The sequence below is a fragment of the Ziziphus jujuba genome, chromosome 5 (assembly GCF_031755915.1).
Source record: "Ziziphus jujuba cultivar Dongzao chromosome 5, ASM3175591v1".
In the NCBI taxonomy this organism is placed as follows: Eukaryota; Viridiplantae; Streptophyta; class Magnoliopsida; order Rosales; family Rhamnaceae; genus Ziziphus; species Ziziphus jujuba.
In genome coordinates this window covers 4,785,762-4,804,621 of record NC_083383.1, presented here as the reverse complement: position 1 = coordinate 4,804,621, position 18,860 = coordinate 4,785,762, and the positions used below count along the sequence as shown (strand labels likewise).

At 32.5% G+C, this 18,860-nt stretch overlaps 1 non-coding gene and 3 pseudogenes across 1 annotated transcript; 3 read left to right on the top strand and 1 right to left on the bottom strand.

The window, feature by feature from the left end:
* Nucleotides 1-4,695: 4,695 nt before the first annotated feature.
* Nucleotides 4,696-7,179, top strand: LOC132803695 (ATP synthase subunit beta, chloroplastic-like; annotated as a pseudogene).
* Nucleotides 7,180-10,402: 3,223 nt separating this feature from the next.
* Nucleotides 10,403-10,476, bottom strand: TRNAF-GAA (transfer RNA phenylalanine (anticodon GAA)). The gene has a single exon. It is a non-coding gene; the product is annotated as a tRNA-Phe (tRNA).
* A 3,100-nt stretch (nucleotides 10,477-13,576) lies between these two features.
* On the top strand, nucleotides 13,577-16,557 carry LOC125420109 (photosystem I P700 chlorophyll a apoprotein A1-like; annotated as a pseudogene).
* Nucleotides 16,558-16,685: 128 nt separating this feature from the next.
* On the top strand, nucleotides 16,686-18,797 carry LOC125420093 (photosystem I P700 chlorophyll a apoprotein A1-like; annotated as a pseudogene).
* The last annotated feature ends 63 nt before the right edge of the window (nucleotides 18,798-18,860 follow it).

The window sequence follows — 18,860 nt, the reverse complement described above, 5'->3', positions numbered from 1 at the left end:
TTTACCAATAGTCATTAGGGCCTCCTAAAAATATTTACTAAATTCATCAAGTTTTTCCAAACGATCAAAACAGCCAGTTATTAATGGAATTCCTTTTCAGCTCTCTGTAAAATACTCATTTGGAAGAGGGCTTCCAAATACATCGTGAGCTAAACCAGTGCTGACGAATAACCAACCCGCAATGAATAGGGAAGGTATAGTAATGCTATGAATGACCCAATATCAAATATTGGTAATAATATCAGCAAAAAAATGTTCTCCTATGCTTCCAAACATGTTAAGCTCCACATATTCTTGTACAGTCAAAGGGCAATCGATTCCGTAAAAGTTGAAATCAGTAAATTTCCATTTACTAAAATCGAATCTTTTCTTTGTGAGATCATCAATATTATACCAAAGGTGTCTTTAGAGTATACCAAATCAGTATAGCTATCCTTCTTCCAACACAGCAACAAAATTTAATAATCCGTATCGAAATGAATTGTTAGATAATTTCTTTCTTCTTTTCTTATTGCTTGTCCATGTAGAATTATATACTATTCAATAGAAAATACATCAAATTCCTGTAGTACTCGTAGTAGTACTTGTAATATAATTGACTTTAGGCTCGAAACTGAGGATCAGGTAAAATGTGAATGTGATGGTCTCTTGGTTTCTAATAATTTATGAAGGAGATTATCATATTCTCATGATTCAATTAGATGTTCCATTTAAAAAAAAAAAAAAAACTTTTTTGGTTGGAGAAAATGTTTTTTGTTGGAAATTTTTTTTTTTCATTTTAAGGAATTGGTTAGTCATCCAATAACAAGTAACAATAGTAGATAGTATTTAATGATAGAACAAAGAAATGACTACTGAATCTAATAAGTTCAATTTCAATTTAAAGTAAATATAAATAAAAGGCATTTACATTATAAGATAAGGTTACTTATCATTCTAAAAAAAAATGGATTCGTCGATACAATAAAAAAAGATCAAACTAGAAATTATTTTCTCATTTTTCTTCCATAGTCATTCAAAGAGAGTTTCATTTTTTGAATGAAGTTCTAAACAAAGTTTATTACTATAATATTAATAATATTAATAATATTTATAATAATAATTAATATTTTATATCTATATATTATAGATATTTGCTTGACTCAAGAGTTGCTCAAGGAATCTATTGATTCCAACTTTTAGGAGGGTTAGATGTCCCAGATGATGAATTGATTTCTTACCTATGTTATTCTATTTTCGTCACTACCGTCTATAATTATAATAATTGCTGAATCAAAAACTTTCAATTGAATTTATCCTTTCAATTGGTATTTTTGCTTATCCTCGTATCTTTCAAAAATGGAAACTTAGGGAAGTGCTTTATAAACATATGTATAAAAAAAACATATTGTATTTAAATTTATCCTCTTCATGCTTACTATAACTAGTTATTTCAGGTTTCTACTAGTAGCTTTGACTATAACCTCAGCCCCATTTATTTGTCTAAACAAGATACGATTATTTGAAACTAATTGCATGAACCATTCCTAAAAAAAACCCTTCTGTGGTAGTTCATATATTTTATAGTTCCTTACCCTGTCAATTTCCAATTCTTGGACATGAGTAATACGGATTAATATTTAAGGATAGAATAGATATATTTTCTCCATTCAAAGAAATTGAAATGATTGAAGTTTTTCTATTTGGAATTGTCTTAGGTCTAATTCCTATTACTTTGGCTGGATTATTCGTAACTGTATATTTACAATACAGACATGGTGATCAATTGGAGCTTTGATTAATTAACATCTCTTTTTTTTTAATTGACCTCCTACTTTCTTTTTCTTTGATCTACAAGAGGTCAAATTAAGATTGCTGTTCAAGTATTTCAGTGTAATTTTCAACCGAACAAATAACAAAAATGGAATCACGCTCTGTAGGATTTGAAACTAAGACATCGTGTTTTGGAGACCCACGTTCTACCGAATTGAACTAAAAGCATTTTATTATCGCATAAATAATTTTGTGACCCAATTTGTCTTGCATGTATATACTATCATAAAAAATATAATAAAATTAGAGATTGATTTTGTATATCCAAGTTTAATCAATTTTAATTGATCTCTCATTACTGCCCATGAGTAATAGGTAGGGATGACAGGATTTGAACCCGTGACATTTTGTACCCAAAACAAACACGCTACCAAGCTGCACTACATCCCTTTCAATTGGAAACCATATCATTGTAGAGAATCTTTGTCATGTTTTCCACATCTTTATTTCTTGCATTAATATACACAACCTATCTTGCTATTTCTTCTTTTTTGTCTCATATATCATATAACATATAATAATAAAAGACTTATATTATATACATATTAAAAAAGATAAAACCCGGTGTAAAGTAAAAAAAAAAATTTGAAAATTTATCGAAAATTCTCAGGTAGAAGTAAAAAGGGACTTATTTTTTTGTTTTAAGAAAAGGAATATCGACTATCTACTATACTGACTACTGTACTGAATCGTTGTACATTTCAAGTCAAGTTGTACATTTCAATTTGAATTAGGGATTCTATGTACAAATACAAGTGGTTAGTTGTTAAGTACATATACACATCGAGTCATATATGTATTACCATTATGTAATACATTTTGGAATAAAATTACAATAACAAATAAAGAAGGAGGATTTTCAATGCGAGATCTAAAAACATACCTCTCCATGGCATCGGTAGTAAGTATTCTATGGTTTGGGTCTTTAGCGGGTTTATTGATAATGATCAATCATTTATTTCTAGATGCGTTGATATTTCCTTTTTTTTTTTTTCATTCTAGTTAGTGAGATTTTTTTTGGGGGGGGGGGGGGGGTGGGGGTATGAAGAAGATTAGAGATACAATCAAATATGTATAATATCTCTTATTTGTTTCTTAATAAACGGAAATGTGATGGTTGTAGCAACAATATCATACAAGATACGTAAATAAAATATTGTACAACGATTTGTATTTATTATGAAGTGTAAATTAAATATAGTTAGAAATCATTATATTTCTTATTGTTATTATAGTGATTATTGATTGATTGAAATTGAAAGGAAATGTTAGAAACTTCTATTTTATTTTATTTTTTTGTTACTTTCTTCTTCCCTTTGGATTGGAAAATAGAAAAATGGAGTCAGTCAAAAACCCAAAAGAGGTACATGGCCAAGGGTAAAGATGTATGAGAAACGGTTATTTTGGAATGTACCGCTTGTGTTCGAAACCGTGTTAATAAAAAATCAATGGGCATTTATAGATATATTACTCAAAAGAATCGACATAATACACCCGGTCGATTGGAATTAAGAAAATTCTATACCTTTTGTTACAAACATACGATTCACAGTGAAATAAAGAAATAGATCGAACCAATCGCCTCCGTGTCCACCTTCCAATCCAAGGAAAGTGAAAAATGACATGTTATATATAACATAACCATTTGTTTAACATACATTAAATATAAAAAAATCCTATTTATCAATTAATTCTAAATCAGTTTTGATCATTTTTGTTTTGATTTGATCGAAATAGGAGTAGGATTTTTGGGATAAGGAATAAACAAGCCATGGATAAATCCAAGCGAATTCATTATCGAAACATGGGTTTAATTAGTCGATTTATTAGTGAAAAAAGAAAAATATTATCTAGACGGGTGAATAAATTGACTTTAAAACAACAACGATTAATTGCCATCGCTATAAAACAACCCCATATTTATCTTCATTACCTTTTCTTAATAATGAGAAACAATTTGAAAGAAGCGAGTGGACCACTCGAACTACTGGTCTGAGAACTAAAAATAAATAACTCTTCAATTGAATCAAAATAATATTCCAATCTGAACTAAAATGCGAATTTACGTTTTGTTCAAAAACTTTGAGAATCCAGGTTTAATTATCATGTCATAAGAAAAAAATAATTGGGAAAGAAGGATAAATCTTTTTTTATTGAACATGTTTGTTCATTTTGACAACTTTCTCATAGGATGATATTTTATCATACTAATTTATACTCTACCTTCCCGGAGTTCATTCTCCAGGGAACTCCATTTAAAACATTCCAACGGATTCCTTCCAATCTCCTTATTTTACGATCTCATTAGAAATCATATAAAAACAATTCCTATTTCATATAGCTATTTGTGCAAGTATTTTACGTTTACAAACCAACTGGCCCTTGTATAGATTGTGTATTAGTCTACTATAACTATAGTATACATTATTGTCTCGACTTATTGCATTTATCCGAGTGATCCATAAACATCGAAAATCTCTCTTTTGCTTATCTCTATCCCGATGAGATGAAACCAAAACTCTTATTTTCTGTTGAGTAATAGTCCGAGTAAGTCTTGAATGAGCCCCTTGAAAGCTTGAGGCAAATAAATGAATATTTATTCTACGTCCTCGAGCTATATTTCCCCGTTTAATTTTGGTCATTGAATAAATGAAACTTTGATGAATAACTAATTGATTTCTTTTCTTTCAGTTAGTTTCTTCCCCTTTCATAGTCTATTAATAACAAAACGGATTCTTTCAATGTATAAAACAAAATTCCAATGGCTTTTACTACTATAACCTTCCCGACCATGATTTTTTATAGGCTTTCACCCCGAAATAATAAATTTTTTTGATACCTAGTATCAAAAAAACATAGTAAATCAAAAAGTAGTAAATATAAATGGGTATAGTGGGTTCCATCGTTTCTATGGTTTCTTCGTAAACGGTGAGGTCCTCTCTATACACCAGAGCCCTTTCTTTCATTTAATGAATGTTATTGTTAACTTATGCAGTTCACACTCTTTGGCTCTACCCATGATTATCTAGTAATAGGTCTTTCACAATGAAACCCACCGATACAGTAACAATATTTAATTATGAAGATTAGCTGAGTAGTTGCCCCTGTTAGTCCGTTCTTGCAAGAGCCAAGAATAAAGGTATAACCTTTCGGCCTTTTAAATCAGATTTCCCTGCTTAATGGATACCATTTTCTACCAATGGGGAATTCTTTCTTGTCGTAAATTAAAAATTGAAATGATTGGGATTGTTACCAATGAAAACCATAAATTTGATAACACAATAGAAAGATACGATAGATCTTTTTTATTTTTAGATTTATTTTTTTTAGTTTTAGATAGTAAATGGGCTTGGGCTTCTTTCATTCTATCCTATTCACTAGTCTTGATCGCTAATATGGGATCAATTGTTTTCTTTCTTTTTGATTGACTGTCTTGTGTTTCTAATAAGTTGTTTAATAGTTGGCATGTTAAATCATATACATAATAAGCTGGTTTAGATCGATCCTAACCGGATGATTATGAATCATTTATATATTAATGGATTAATTTATATATATTAATAGATTAATTATTAATTAATAGAATATTAAACCCGGTAAGACGATAAAATCGCAAATCGTGGATTTGCGTGAAACCCTTGTTCTGTTAGTTTTACTTTTTGTTAATTTTTTAACCACTACACGATCAACAATTCCATGAGCTTTTGCTTCTGTTGCTGACATAAAAATATCTCTTTCCATGTCTTCAGAAACAACCCATAAAGGTTTGATTGTTCTTTGTACATAAACCTTTCGCACAGCTTTAGTAGTTCTTATGCTTCCATGACAAATTCTCCCATTTTCTCCTCATAAAAAGCGCTAGCAGGTTGATATATCATTAACCTGATAACATAACATATAGATAGTTCCTCTATCTTGCATGATGAAAGTTGAAGAGATAAAGAATAATAAAATAAATAGTACAAAAAAAAAGATAGAATTGAACAACCATACAGGCATCTTTTGTGCATTGTATACGGCTTTACAATGGAATTCACTTTTACCTTTTTTACCTTACATTGAGGAAATAGAAAAAAAAAATAGAAAATATACATATATATAGAGTCTGTCAGATTCACATAGGTAAATAATCCACTAATCACCCTTCCTTTTGGAGTAGTTAAAAAGATACTATGATGGCTCCGTTGCTTTATTATTTTGTCTGTTATTTAGCAATCCCAAAGTTTCTTTTTCTTTCTCAATACAAATAAATAAGATTTTTTTTTTACTTATTTATGTTTTTTTTTTTTCATATTCTTTCATAACATAAATATTGGTATCTTTGGTGTGAAAACAAAAAAGTTTGTGACGCTGAAATAAGTCTCCTAATAAATCAAACAAAATTGGAAATACCCTTTCTTTATCTCATACTACTCTTTCCATACATAATGTAAGTATTTTGAAATTTTTTTCTTTTTATATTGAATTCAAAGTGCCATGCTATTATTACTTAACATTCATATTTCCTAAAAAAATTAATGTGACTTGTGAAGTACAGCAATTATTAGGAAATAATCGAGTTAGAGCGGTAGCTATGAGTGCTACAGACGGTCTAATGAGAGGAATGGAAGTGATTGGCACAGAAGCTCCTCTAAGTGTTCCAGTCGGTGGAGCGATGCTAGGATGAATTTTCAACATGCTTGGGGAACCCGTTGATAATTTAGGTCCTGTCGATACTCGTACAACATCTCCTATTCATATATCTACACATGCCGTTATACAATTAGATAGAGAATTATCGACTTTTGAAACAAGAATTAAAGTAGTAGATCTTTTAGCCCCTTATCGTCGTGGAGGAAAAATAAGACTATTCAAGGGAGCAGGAGTGGGCAAAACAATACTCATTATGGAATTGATCAACAACATTGCCAAATCTCATGGGGCGTATCCGTATTTGGCATAGTAGGTGAACGTACTTATGAAGGCAATGATCTTTACATAGAAATGAAAGAATATGGAGTAATTAATGAAAAAAACATTTCAGAATCAAAAGTAGCTCTAGTCTATGGTCAGATGAATGAACACCTGGGAGCGTGTATGAGAGCTGGTTTAACTGCCCTAACTATGGCATAATATTTTCAAGATGTTAATGAACAAGACATACTTCTATTTAGTGACAATATCTTTCATTTTGTCCAAGCAGGATCTGAAGTATCGACCTTGTTGGGTAGAATGCCCTCCGCTGTGTGATATCAACCCACTCTTAGTACCAAAATGCGTTCTTTACAAGAAAGAATTACTTCTACCAAAAAGGGGTCCATAACTTCTATTGAAGCTGTTTATGTACCCACAGAAGATTTGACCGATCCCGCTCTAGCCATAACTTAAGTTGATCTAGGCCAGAAGTAGACCTACGTCAGAATAACCCTTCTTTGAAACACTTTGGTAGTGCTCCCGGATTGGAATTCACATAATGAATCGGAGCACATGGAGCCATCTTTTTATCTCTTTGTCATTCAAAAAATATGGTAGACTAATCGATATTTATATCGGTTAACAAAAGAGCCTAATGCTACAAAATGCAAGTTGGGTATTTGAAACAATTCAAATCATTTTGATAATAATATGGTTGATCTGTTTTACCGAGAAGGTCTACGGTTCGAGTCCGTATAGCCCTATAAACCTAAAACCTATAATTATAATTATAATATAAAAAAGGAAAAAATTAATATTATAGAATATTAAAATATTAATAATTTTTAATAATTTATATAATATTCTATATTCTAATTTAGAATTAATTCTAATATAGAATTTTATTTATAATATAAAATAGAAATATAGAAAGAATTAAAAAAATAGAATTTTGAAGTCTTTTTCTTTAATTCTTTAGATTTAGTTAGATTTAGAGATAATCTAATCAGATTATCTGAAGTGAGGCGAAATCAAAAGAGGTTTATTTGTATAAGAGCAATATAAACAAATATGTATTCTATCTATATCAAAATAAATGTAATAGGTAATAGAAATAAAATGGAATTAGAATTATAGTTTATAGTGGATGTGGATAATCTTGAAACGAGATATATACCACTGCACTAAACAATTATAGATGACTTGACAATTAATTCCAATTCGAATCAATTAATCGAGTATATTTTCCACATTATTAATAGGAGTACATTTATGTTTCTGCTTTACGAATATGATATTTTCTAGGCATTTCTAATAATATCAAGTGTTATTCCTATTTTGGCATTTCTAATTTCTAGAATTTTAGCCCCGATTAGGAAAGGACCTAAAAAACTTTTGAGTTATGAATCGGGAGTAGAACCAATGGGGGATGCTTGGTTACAATTTGGAACCTGTTATTATATGTTTGCTCTCGTTTTTGTTGTTTTTGATGTTGAAATGATTTTTCTTTATCCATGGGCAATGAGTTTTGATGTATTGGGGGGATCCATATTTATAGAAACTTTAATTTTCGTGCTTATCCTAGTTGTTGGTTCAATTTATGCATGGCAAAAAGGAGCTTTGGAATGGTCTTAGCTCTTGAATATTCATTAGACAATAAATAAATAAATAAATTGAAACAGTTATGAATTCCATTATTGACCTTGATCGAACAACCAAAATTTAGTTATTTCAACTACATCAATTGATCTTTCAAATTGGTCAAGACTCTTCAATTTATGACCGCTTCTCTATGGTAGCAGTTGTTGTTTTATTGAATTTTGCTTCATTAATAGGATTACGATTCGACTTTAATCGTTATGGACTGGTGCCAAGATTTAGTCCTAGATAGGCAAGTCTAATTTTAACAGCGGGTATAGCAACAATGAAAATAGCCTCTTCCTTAGTGAGATTATATGAACAAATGCCTGAACCGAAATATGTTATTGCTATGGGAGCATGCACAATAACAGGGGGGATGTTCAGTACCGATTCTTATACTACTGTTCGGGGGGTCGATAAGCTAATTCCCATAGATGTCTATTTGGCTGGCTGGCTGTCCTCCTAAACCAGAGGCCGTTATAGACGCTATAACAAAATTTTTGAAGAAAATATCTCAAGAAATCTATGAAGATCAAATTAGATCTCAACAGGCGAATCGGTGTTTTACTACCAGCCACAAGTTTCGTGTTGGACGTAGTACTCATACGGAAAATAATCAAGGATTACTCTATCAACCGCCATCTACTTTAGAGATCCCCCCTAAAACATTTTTCAAATATAAAAGTTCAATATCTTGCCACGGATTAGTGAATTAGGCAAGAACCTTTTTTGTTTTTTTCGGTACACATATAGAATACCAAAGAGCAAGCCAATTTTCATAAATTTCATCGTAATCGTAAATAGCAAATATTTATAATACTTATACAGATAAACTACTTATACAATACAAATAAAATACAATACAAATAAAAATGTGGGAGAGATAAAAAAGATGCAGGGTCATTTGTCTGCTTGGTTAGTCAAACATGGGCTAGTTCATAGATCTTTGGGCTTCGATTACCAAGGAATAGAGACTTTATAAATAAAGCTCGAGGATTGGCATTCCATTGTTGTCACTTTATATGTATACGGTTACAATTATGTATGCTCCCAATGTGCCTATGATGTAGCACTAGGTGGACTGTTAGCTAGTGCATATCATCTTACGCGAATAGAGTATGGTATAGATCAACTGGAAGAAGTATGCATAAATTAATTTGCCCCAAGGAGGAATCCTAGAATCCCTTCTGTTTTTTGGGTTTGGAAAAGTACAGATTTTTAAGAAAGGGAATCTTATGATATGTTGGGAATCTTTTATAATAATCATCCACGTATAAAACATATCTTAATGCCAAAAAGTTAGATAGGATGGCCTTTACGTAAGGATTATATTGCCCTTAATTTTTATGAACTACAAGATTCTCATTGAATAATCAAAAACTCATTTTCACTTCTACAACTCCAGATATTCAAAGATATTTGTACTTTCTTTATAGATCAAAGAGCTGAAGTTTCATTCATTTCATATATTATGTATAAGTTAGAAAAAGGATAGGCTAAAAAAAAAATCTTAATTAAGAAAAAAAAAAATCTGAGGGATTTAGTACGATTTTCAAATTTTGAAAGATACTTTTTCCACATAAGCTGAGCTGAGTCAATAGGATGAAAGTGTTAATGATGCAGAACTATGTAGCGTGCACATCACTTAGATGGGTTCCAGAAAGTAACAACATAGGGGGAAATGGGGAAATAGATTATGAAAATAAAATCAAAAGAAATGAATGCAAAGGGATCATATTCTATTTGTATTATATCTTAAATGAATCTTGGCTATTCATACCCCTCAACTCCCCTTGTAATATAGAAGAAGTAGTACCATTCTTTGGGAACGAGAAAGACACAGTATGAACAAATAAATCAAAAAAATGAGGAAACAAAATCTATTTGTTTCTTTGGATACGCTTTACTCATCTATAAATATTCTCTATTTCTTAAATAGAAGGGGTATCTCTCTAGCTGCTTAGATAGATAAACATTTATCATGATCTATACTATTAATTAATGAATATGTATGTCGACCAATTTGCAGAATTGATAATCATATGAACAATCCATGTGGTAGGAACCAGATTTGAACTGGTGACACGAGGATTTTCAGTCCTCTACTCTACCAGCTAAGCTATCCTGACCATTCACGATGCATCATCGTCATTTTAATAGATGACTTGGGTCTATGTCAATTAAAAAGATGAAAAGGGGAGTATAAAGTCTTATCCAGGCCTTCTTCAAAAAAAAAAAAGAAAAAGAAAAAAGAAAAAATATGAAGACTTTGTAAGTTTCAGTACAGTACGAGCGATAATATGATCATTCCAATTTATAATCGGGGTTACTTGCTCAATGATGTTGTTGTACGTGTATCATATATATCACAAGGCTTGTGAAAAGAAAAAAATTAATGAATGAGAAACATAACAAATTTTAAACCACTAACGAAATGAGAGTATAGGATAAAAATTAGGGAACCAAATGGGCCTTTTTAGGGATAGAGGGATTTGAACCCTCATAATTTCTAAATTCGATGGATTTTCCTTTTACTATAAATTTCATTGTTGTCGATATTGACACGTAGAATGGGACTTTATCTTTATTCTCGTTCGATTAAGCAATTTTTCAAAATATCTATCAGATTACGATGGAGTAAATGATTTGATCAATGAATATTCCACTTTTTCTACTTGGAATCGATTTACAACAATTTTTTAATTTTTCATATAAACATATAAATAAATAAAAAAAGATTCGGGCCATCATTAATCATTTGGCTTGGAGATAGTATTTCGGTACGTATACATACATAATAGTATTTTAGTATATAGGTCTATTCTTCATCCTTTCTACAGTTTCGATAGAAGGATTCCTTTACTAATGCATCGCAACCAACACCAATTGTTAGAACAGCTTCCATTGAGTCTTTGCACCTATCGTGCATCGCAGCCAACTCCAATGGTTAGAACAGCTTCCATTGAGTCTCTGCACCTATCCTTTTTTATTATCACTTTCTGAATCCTTGTTTGTTTTTAGAAAATAGGATTTGGCTCAAGATTGGCCATTTATAATTCCAGGGTTTCTCTGAATTTGAAAGTTATCACTTGGTAGGTTTCCATACCAGGCTCAATCCAATTAAGTCGGTAGCATCTAACAATTTCGCCATATTGCCCCCTCCTTTTTTTATTAGGGTCTTGATGCCACTCTTTTGTATTCGTTTATTTGTGTTAGGCCGAAACCATTGAATTCATTAGATAGCAATTCCATATTGCAAATAATTCCGACAACTTTGGGAGAGAAAGAGGCATTCACCTATTACCGAGATGGTGCGATTTGATTCTTTTATTTATTTATTATTATTTTCTTTCTTATTTAGTTATTATATTAGTTATTATATTATAAAATATTATGTTATAATAAATTATAAAAATATATTATAAATTAATTATACTATAGATTAATTAATAACATTATAATAAATTATAATTAATGAATAATATATTTATTATATTTATATATTTAATATATTTATTATAATTATATAATTATAATAAATTACAATTATCAATTATAAAGTTATAAATCAATTTTATATTTTTTATATATTTTGTAATTTTTTCTTTTTTATAGTTATACTTTATTATTTTACCGCTCTAAATCTTAGGAGAAAGACACTCATAATAGAAAGAAAAAAAAAATATTGAAATAAATCTACGCTTGTTGAAGGTGAAGTTTGTAAATAAAACAAGCCCTTCTGTCATATATCCCCAATTAATGCAGTCTCAAATGCTTCAAATGTCGATTTTAGAGTATTGAACAAAAGGTTACCCTATGGGTTAGGTCAAACCTACTCCACTAGTGCCAATAGGGGGCATTGGGGAAGAGGCACTACTCCTAGGAATCAACAACGTGAAAACTTTGGTATAAATTACCATTTTCTTTATTAGGATCAAGACTAACAAGAATGGTTGGGACAACAAACATCCATCTCGTTCATATTTTAGATATCCAAATAACCATCGAAGACTGTTGAAGTGACTAATTCCAGAAATTAAGAGGTGTTGAAGACAAAGAAATTGTTGGAGTCGCCGTTTTTTATTTTATCTAGTACCAACATGCTTGATGTTAAGGAAAGGTTTTTTACAAGAAGGTTGGCTAGGGATTTCTTGTAAAAAACACTAGCCCCACTCAGTTTATAATGAGACTATTTCATTTCAATCTTTGTCGATTCCATGTATTATTCTCATTATGCACATAAAGGAGCTGTATCAGATGAAAATCTCATGTACGATTCTAAAACGGAGATCCTTCGAATTGAACGATGACCGTAGCAGATGTCGGCTCATCCCGAAGGAAATTATACGGAAGCTTTACATAATTATTATGAAGCTATGCGACTAGAAATCGATCCTTATGGTCGAAGTTGTATATTCTATAACATAGGCCTTATACACACAATGAATGGAGAACATATGAAATCTTTGGAATATTATTTTAGGGCACTAGAGCGTAACCCATTCTTACCACAAGCTTGTAATAATATGGCCCTGATCTATCATTACGTGCAACTATCTCCAATACAGAAAGGGAAAGAAAGAGCAAATCCATTAATAAATACCACAAAAAAATAGGCTTTCTACATATGTATCATCCAAAACAACGATTTTTATTAGTTGTAGTAAGAAATGCACTTCATAGAAATGGAAATATGACTAAATTGGTATGCCTAGATACTTTATTCTATGGATAAAGGGTCTAATTGAAAGGAAGTGTTGTAAAGATCAATTCGTGAGATTTTGGGCCGATACAATAACAACTAGTTACTTATGTCATGATATGAAATAAAAGTTAGGAATCCACTTATGTAATAAAGTTGAACCCTTAAGGTATTAAGCAGCGGTGTAGCATCAGATCCCAACAATAGTAAGTCTTTTCCTTCTTTTGAAGAAAGTATTTTTCAAAGATTCTATATAAATTTATTTATGAAATCGAGATAGTTACCTTTAAGAAAATTCTAATGATAGTGAAAATACATATGCTTTATGAAGGTGGGAGAAAAGATAAAACTGATTAAATCATTAAGCAAAATTAAAGTTTGAAACTCATAACCTCTTTTGGTTAACTCAAGAGAAAAAAATGGGGTAGATCCATAAGAAATATTATTGAATTATATATGGTAGATTAAAAAAATGAGATACTAAAAGAATTTGACTGCTAAGCCATATGAGGTCAGAAACTCTGAAGTATGGTTCTGAAGGAAGGAATTTACTCGCCTATTCCAACTGGGAAGAATAGGCTATTCAACAAGGTGATTCTGAAATTATGGAGGCTTGGTTCGACCAAGCTGTCGAGTATTGGAAACAGGCTATAGTGCTTACTCCTACGAATTATATTGAAGCGCAAAATTGGTTGAAGATCACAAGGCGTTGCAAATAAGAACACTATTTTATTGTAACTATTTTTTTTAATTTATATTTTTCTTATTTGTTATAATGAATTATTTATGAATTGTTTGTTGTCTCTATCAGTCAAATAAAATGGATCATTTCTCTGGGAAGAACCAATCAAAAGATTTCATTATATCCCTTCTCCTTCTAAGATCGTTCTATTTCATATGTTATTTCGTAGGGATAAATGATATACAAAAAAGTTGGAAAAAGTTAGAAAATAAAAGTATAAGAGACCCTTGAATGACTAAATAGAAATACTGGTATATCTCTTAGTAATGACTAATGACTGTTTACATGATTTGGAATAGAGTAATAGTAATATATTATATGAAGACATAAAGTGTCTTCATTTAGGAACTTCTAATTGAGATATGAATACATTAGGTTGCACAAAAAGGAATTGCGTCAATTCAAATCCCCCCAAAAAAAATTTATAAGATTAAAAAGGTCCATTAAGCACCCCTCGTCTATGTCATAATAGATCCGAACACTTACCCCGGATCGACTTCCAAATCGTAATTTCTCTAGTGAATAACTAATGAAAATAGGTAGATAGGAGATAGAAGATAAAAAACTAACTCTAAACATCTCTCATAGGTTCACTAATTACTTAACTATTGGCGGGTCTCTTTGTATGTGTTGTCAAGAAAGAGGAGGACCCAATGATTATTCCTTCGTCGAAACCAGAAGTTAAAATTTTTGTAGATAGGATCCCATAAAAAATTCTTTTTAGGAATGGGCCAGACCACGTCATTTCTCAAGAACAATAGCTAAAAGACCAGATACTACCACTTGGCTTTGGAACCTACATGCTGATGCTTACAATTTCGATAGCCATACCAATGATTTGCAGGAGATCTCTCGAAAAGTATTTAGTGCCTATTTCGGCTAACTCTCCATCATTTTTCTTCGGCTGAGTGGTATGTATTTCTATAGTGCTCATTTTTAAATTATGAAGCATGGCTAAGAGATCCTACTCACATTGGGCCTAATGCCCAAGTGGTTTGGCCAATAGTGGGTCAAGAAATAATGAATGGTGATGTAGGCTGTGGTTTCTGAGGAAAACAAATAACCTCCAATTTTTTTCAGCTTTGGTGAGCATCTAGAATAATTAATGAATTACAGCTCTATTGTACTGCAATTGTTGCATTGGTTTTTGCGAGCTTAATTCTTTTTGCTGGTTGGTTCCATTATCACAAAACTGCTCTAAAATTGGCTTGGTTCTAAGATGTAGAATCTATGTTGAATCATCATTTAGCAGGGCTATTAGGACTTGGGTCTCTTTCTTGGGTAGGGCATGAAGTATATGTATCTTTACCGATTAATCAATTTCTTAATGTTGGAGTAGATCCTAAAGAGATTCCACTTCCTAATGAATTTATCTTGAATCGGGATCTTTTGGCTTAACTTTATCCCTGTTTTGCTGGGGGAACAACCTTTTTTTTCACATTGTATTGGTTAAAATATGTAGAATTTCTTACATTTCGTGGAGGATTAGATCCAATAATCGGGGATCTATGGCTGACCGATATAGCACACCATCATTTAGCTATTGCAATTCTTTTTCTAATAATAGGTCACATGTATAGGACCAACTGGGACATTGGTCATGGCATAAAAGATATTTTAGAGGCTCATAAAGGCCGATTTACCATCCAGGGTCATAAAGGTCTATATGAGACCCTAACAACATCATGGCATGTTCAACTATCTATTAACCTAACTATGTTAGGCTCTTTAACCATTGTTGCAGCTCACCAGATGTATTCGATGACCCTTTATCCATATCTAGCTATTGACTATGGTACACAACTTTCATTGTTCACACATCACATGTGGATTGGTGGATTTCTCATAGTTGGTGCTGCTGCACATGCAGCCATTTTTATGGTACGAGACTATGATCCAACTACTCAATACAATGATCTAGTAGATCATGTCCTTAGACATCGCGATGCAATCATATCACATCTCGACTGGGCATGTATATTTTTAGGCTTTCACAGTTTTGGTTTGTATAATCATAATGATACTATGAGCACTTTAGGGTGTCCCATGATATGTTTTCAGAGACTGCTACACAATTACAACAAGTACCAGTTTAACGTGGAAGGGTGGTGATTTAGTGGCTATGGACAGCAAGGTTTCTTTGTTACCTATTCCATTAGGAACTGCCAATTTTTTGGTACATCACATTCATGCATTTACGATTCATGTGATAATATTGATACTTCTGAAAGGTGTTCTATTTGCTCATAGTTCACATTTGATACTAGATAAAGAAAATCTTAGTTTTCATTTCCCTTGTGATGGGCCTAGAAGGGGAGGGATATTTCAAGTATCCACTTGGGATCATGTCTTCTTAGGGTTATTCTGGATGTATAATTCAATTTCGGTAGTAATATTCCATTTTAGTTGGAAAATGCAGTCATATGTTTATGGTAGTATAAATGATCAAGGAGTGCTAACTCATATCACGATAGACAACTTTGCGCAAAGTTCCATTAAGATTAATGGGTGGCTCCATGATTTCTTATGGGCACAGGCATCCCAGGTAATTCATTTCTACGGCTCTTCATTATTTGCATATGGCCTTTTTTCCCTAGGTGCTCATTTTGTATGGACTTTTAGTCTAATGTCTCTATTTAGCGGGCGTGGTTATTGGCAAGAACTTATTGAATCCAGTGTTTGGGCTCATAATAAATTAAAAGTAGCTTTTGCTACTCAGCCTAGAGCCTTGGATCGACTTCCAAATCATAATTGCTTTAGTGAATAACTAAAGAAAATAGATAGATGGGAGATAGAAGATAAAAACACTAATTCTAAAGATCTCTCATAGGTTCACTAATTACTTAAGTATTGGCGGGTCTTTTTGTATTTGTTGTCCAAAAAGAGGAGGACTTAATGATTATTCGTTCGCCAGAACCAGAAGTTAAAATTTTGGTAGATAGGGATCCCATAAAAACTTCTTTCGAGGAATGGGCCACACCAGGTCATTTCTCAAGAATAATGGCTAAAGGACCACATACTACCACTTGGATCTGGAACCTACACACTGATGCTCACGATTTCAATAGCCATACCAATGATTTGGATCTCTCGAAAAGTATTTAGTGCCCATTTCGGCCAACTCTCCATCATTTTTCTTTGGCTGAGTGGTATGTATTTCCATGGTGCTCGTTTTTCCAATTATGAAGCATGGCTAAGCGATCCTACTCACATTGGGCCTAATGCCCAAGTGGTTTGGCCAATAGTGGGTCAAGAAATATTGAATGGTGATGTAGGCGGTGGTTTTCGAGGAATATAAATAACCTCCAGTTTCTTTCAGCTTTGGCGAGCATCTGGAATAACTACTGAAGTACAGCTCTATTGTACTGTAATTGGTGCATTGGTTTTTGTGAGCTTAATGCTTTTTACTGGTTGGTTCCATTATCATAAAATTGCTCCAAAAATTGGCTTGGTTCAAAGATGTCGAATCTATGTTGAATCATCATTTAGCAAGGCTACTATGACTTGGGTCTCTTTCTTGGGCAGGGCATTAAGTACATGTATCTTCACTGATTAACCAATTTCTAAATGCTGGAGTACATCCTAAAGAGATTCCACTTCCTCATGAATTTATCTTGAATTGGGATTTTTTGGCTAAACTTAATCCCAGTTTTGCTAAGGAGCAACCTTTTTTTTTCACATTGAATTGGTTAAAATATGCGAAATTTCTTACCTTTCATGGGAGGATTAGATCCAGTAACCGGGGATCTATGGCTGACCGATATAGCACACCATCATTTAGATATTGCAGTTCTTTTCCTAATAATAGGTCATATGTATAGCACCAACTGGGGCATTGGTCATGGCATAAAAGATATTTTAGAGGCTCATAAAGGCCCACTTACCGGCCAGGGTCATAAAGGTCTGTATGAGATGCTAACAATGTCATGGAATGCTCAATTATCTCATAACCTAGCTATGTTGGGCTCTTTAGCCATTGTTGTAGCTCACCATATGTATTCGATGCCCCCTTGTCCATATCTAGCTATTGACTGTGGTACACAACTTTCATTGTTCACACATCACATGTGGATTGGTGGATTTCTCATCGTTGGTGCTGCTGCGCATGCAACCATTTTTATGGTAAGAGACTGTGATCCAACTACTTGATACAATGATCTATAAGATCGTGCCCTTAGACATCTCAACTGGGTATGTATATTTTTAGGCTTTCATAGTTTTGGTTTGTATATTCATAATGATACTATTAGCACTTTAGGGTGTCCCCAAGATATGTTTTGATATACCGCTATACAATAACACCACGTCTTTGCTCAATGGATACAAAACACCCATACTTTAGCACCTGGCGCAACGGCCCCTTCAACAAGTACAAGTTTAACTTAGGAGCGTGGTGATTTAATGGCCTGGGTGGCAAGGTTGCTTTGTTACCTATTCCTTTAGGAACTGCCGATTTTTTGGTACATCACATTCATGCATTTACGATTCATGTGAAGATATTGATACTTCTGAAAGGTGTTCTATTTGCTCGTAGTTCATGTTTAACATTAGATAAAGAAAATCTTGGTTTTCGTTTCCCTTGTGATGGGCCTGGAAGAGGGGGGGGGGACATGTCAAGTATCCGCTTGGGATCATGTCTTCTTAGGGCTATTCTAGATGTATAATTCAATTTCGATAGTAATATTCCATTTCAGTTGGAAAATACAGTCAGATGTTTATGGTAGTATAAGTGATCAAGGAATGGTAACTCATATCATGGGAGGTAACTTTAAACAAAGTTCCATTAAGATTAATGGGTGGCTCTGTGATTTCTTATGGGCACAGGCATCCCAGGTAATTCAGTCCTATGGCTCTTCATTATCTGCATATGGCCTTTTTTTCCTAGGTGCCCATTTTGTATGGACTTTTAGTCTAATGTTTCTATTAAACGGGCATGGTTATTGGCATGAACTTATTGAATCCATCATTTGGGCTCATAATAAATTAAAAGTAGCTCCTGCTACTTAGCTTGGAGCCTGGAGCATTGTCCAAGGACTTGTTGTAGGAGTAACCCAGTACCTTCTAGGTCGA